This window comes from Limulus polyphemus, unplaced genomic scaffold (genome assembly GCF_000517525.1).
Source record: "Limulus polyphemus unplaced genomic scaffold, Limulus_polyphemus-2.1.2 Scaffold2641, whole genome shotgun sequence".
Taxonomy (NCBI): domain Eukaryota; kingdom Metazoa; phylum Arthropoda; class Merostomata; order Xiphosura; family Limulidae; genus Limulus; species Limulus polyphemus.
This window is the reverse complement of record NW_013668251.1, coordinates 65,966-70,196: the sequence shown is the minus strand read 5'-3', so window position 1 is coordinate 70,196 and position 4,231 is coordinate 65,966.

The following is a 4,231-nucleotide window of genomic DNA, read 5'->3' as shown; positions in this document are numbered from 1 at the left end:
GGGCAGTGTTGCGTCAGCGAGGTCACGCCACCTCTCGAACCTTCGGGAATAGTCGGTAGATTACTAGATATAGGGTAGGCTGGTATATATATAAGAGGGTGACAACGTGACGGAACAATGTGTGTAGGTAGTGAGTAATTGAACTGCAGTCAGGAAGTATTTATTGTTGAAGTTAACGTTCGTTGTTAAAACGTTTGTAAAAGAGCGACTGTTGAAAATAAGTGTATCGGTAAAGTTATATTCGGAAAGAATAAACCAGTTTTATTAAGTAAGTACTTGTGTCGCTAAAGTTTCGTCGGAACGAAGTTACGGAAAATCAATTAACAAACGGAGACGTAACACACACTTTAGATAAAAACTACAATAATAGTTTGTACTTTAAATATAAAAATATGCTCCACTATCTTCTGAAGTAACTTATATATCATTTGCTCACTGGAAAACTTAAACAACTACATAATTGAATAAGAAGTAAAAGCCAAACAATGCCCACATAAATGAAAATGAATATTAACCCTAAAGTTACAAGAGAACTTTAGGAGTTCTCAGAAAGAAAAACTACATAAGAAGACACAAACCTGTTTCCAGCAATCAAAATTGAGGACTTTAAAGGTTCTTGTACAGAATTTAAAGTCACAGAAACACTACCCGTACTGTTTAAGTAAAAATGAAACAAACTCGGTTATTCTAGATAAAGATCTACATAACTATCTTTAAAATTTATATAGACAGAAACCTCCTAGGAAAACATGTGTTAATAGTCTCTGTACATCATTGCTAAAGAAGCTGGTGTCAGTTTCGTCATACACACATATATATTCACTCAAAATACAAATGATTATGTAGAAGGTGAGTTAGCATTTTCATGAAACTAAAAATTCACAGATAAACTATACAACAGAAGGAAATAATAAATGAATGATAAACACAACCATTAAAAAATAATAGAATTTGCTATCTCACAACCTGAAGATCTATCAAGGCATATCTATCAAGTGATGAAGTTGGCTAATGAGTGAATTGTGGGAGGACACCTAGGAGCAAAGAAAACAGCAGATAGAGTCACAAGCAACTTCCATTATCTGGGGGTGGGGGGTCCATTGGAGATGTGACCAGATTCTGCTGGTTATGTGACACCTGACAAAGGACAGTGCCTAGAGGGAAAGTAGCCAAGGTGCACTGGGTGAGATACCTCTCACAGAAGAGCCTTTCAGCAGAGTAGCTGTGGACTTGATCGGACCACTAACATCTGTATTTGACAAGGGTAATTGGTATGTGCTGACAGTAGTCGACTATACAACACGTTAAGCAGAAGCCATAGCATTGCTCAAGATAGAGACGGAAAGAGTAGCAGAAGCTCCCAGAACTGATGCAAGAGGTGTGCAGACTCATCAGCATTAGGCAGCTCTTTACCATCCCCATACAATTTCAGATGTAATGAACTTTGTGAGAGAGTCAACGAGATCTTAAAGAGCATGCTGAAGAAGATGTGCCAGGAGAGACTATGTGACTGGGATAGGTACCTTCAGTCAATATTATTTGCCTACTGAGAAATCCCACAAGCAACTACAGGATGTTCATCCTTTGAGTTACTGTATGGAAGAACAGTACTAGGTCCGATGCAGATCTTGAAAAAAAACTATAAAATCCTTGACAATGTTGAATCACTATTTACTAATATACCATTGGATGAGAAGATTGAAATATGTGTAAACTTAGTTTATGATAATAAAGATTGTTTTGATGGTTTGAGTATTTCACACAGTTTGTGAAATAGCAACAAAGGAATCACATTTTTATTTAGTGATAAGGTATATGATCAAATAGATGTAGTTAATAATGAGTGTTTATGTGTTAATCGTGAAAAGATTTGGTTACAACAATATCCTAAATAATTTAAAAGATATGTGGATGATACATTAACTGTATTTGAAAATGAAGAACAGGTGAATAAGTTTCTTGATTATTTAAATAAGCAACATGGAAATATTAAATTCACTGTGGAAGAAAAAAAAGGCTCTTACTTATTGTTCTAGGACACCCTGGTTATCAAAAAGGGTGAGAAGTTTGAAACAGGAATCTACCATAAAGCTATGTTCTCAAAGTTATATTTCTACTACAAGAGTTTTATACAAATAAAGTTCCAAGAAAATCTGATCAGAGTTTGGTAAATAGATACCATAACTTTACTAGTAACAAAGAACTATTAAGGAGGAAATAAGCAACAGTAACTATTATTTAAGCAAAAATGATTTTTCAAAGAAAGCGATAACCAGTATAATCAACACGTACATCAAGAAAGCTACCCTTAAAAAGGTGTATAATGTACCAAAAAAAGACTCTTCATATAACACTATCATTCACTAGTAAACATGCCTTGGAAATAAAGAAACAACTTAAAATTTTATTAGGCAACATTTATCAGTAAGTAGAACTTCAAGTCATCCTTAAACCCATCATCAGAATAAGTCACTATTTCACGTTCATTACAGAATAGGTAAACTGCTTGATCTATATGTATAAATGCTCTGAGTGTTCTAGAGTATACCATAGGATCTACTATAAGACTGGAATCAAGGAATTAGGTATGAGGAAGTGTCACACATTCTTAAACAAGTTTTAGATTGTACTGAACTTAAAGTTACTATTGAGTAATTTAAAATTATTGAAACTGCCAAAAATTACTGTTCTTTACAAATCAAAGAGACCTTGGTCATCAAAAACTCGAACCCAGAATTAAATAGAAAACCAAGAACTTCTTTTAAAAGTATAATGAAAATATTTAATAACTAATAAGTTTTTGTCAAAGAAAAAACAGTCTGCTAACTTTTACTCAAAAATGCTTGAGGGTACTATTTTTTTTAAAATTGACCTAAGGATATAAACAAATAAGCTAGTGTGAGCTTTTCCAGGCTTGGCATAGCTCTCAAAATTCAGACCAGGACCTGCTAAAGGCCAAGGTATCCAAGCATCAGGCAGACTATTCCACGAACAAGTTACTTATAGCCACCTTGGAAAGCCTGTTTGTTTGAAGATCTTCAAATCTATGCCAAAAGCAGAGACAATTGCATTCATCTTGTAAGTGCTACTGCCAATACAAAATTGTATAGGTGTCTATCCACTCACACCCACTTTATTATTAATTGTAAGGATAAAGTTTGTGTTCACTAGCCAAAGTGATGGTTTCAGTTGAAATATATGACAAACAGTAAGGTTAAGCAAGGTGCTGACTGCTCCAATGTATATTAAGCAGTGGCGTAGCAAGAGGGGAAGCAGTCGCCCCCAGGCGCAAGTGTGAAGGAGCGCAAAATTTCCTCTGGCCTATAATGCCTATTTATTAATAATTATGCCCTCCCTTAGGATATAGCGCAACTGCCCTACGTTAAGTAAATACGACACAATGTTACGTTATTTGCGTGTATTAAGCTTGCAGTTTTAACTTTTAAAAGCCGACCGCTGAAATACAATGAGACTGAATTGACGTACAGAAGTAAATTACACTGTTCCATCATTCATCTGTAGATCAAATACAAGTCCTAGAGTACAACGTACAAGTAAGTGTATGTTAAACAAAAATAAAATACGTGATTGATGTAACATATTAACTGGTGTGCGAGATTGGCAATATATGAAACAGGCAAGATCTAGTGAACATCATAGGACTAATGTAGTGGTTTGTAATTGTATTGTATTGGCTGATTGTAAATAATATCTTACACCAACTAATGTACTAGACTTTAAGTTTAATTGCAGTTATAACTTTATTTCTAGATCCTAGGTCCATAATCATACATATTGTAGCCTATATTATAGGCATAATTAGACCTATACTAACTATTAAACTAGGCATTGCACTGGGACAAATCTAATGACTAAGTTAATAGATCTAGATGTAACATTTGTTCTAAACGTTAGGCCTGATAAATCTAAATTTAGAATTGATGAGGCAGGGTTATATTCAGATGTGGGTAGATTCAATACAAGGTGCTTTCAATCTATGCATCCTAATCTAAGGTCTAGTTTAGATGTATGAAGCTAACTTTATGTCATTATCATTACATCTAGATCCAAACCTAAGATTAAAAAGATGGAAATAAAAGGTCTAACTTAATGTTAGATCTAGATGTACTAGCAACTTAATCTAGAAACTGTAATCTAGCACCCCTAATTAGTTAACCTATATTTAAGAATTGTCATTCTATCAAAACCTTTAATATTAAATACCGTAGGT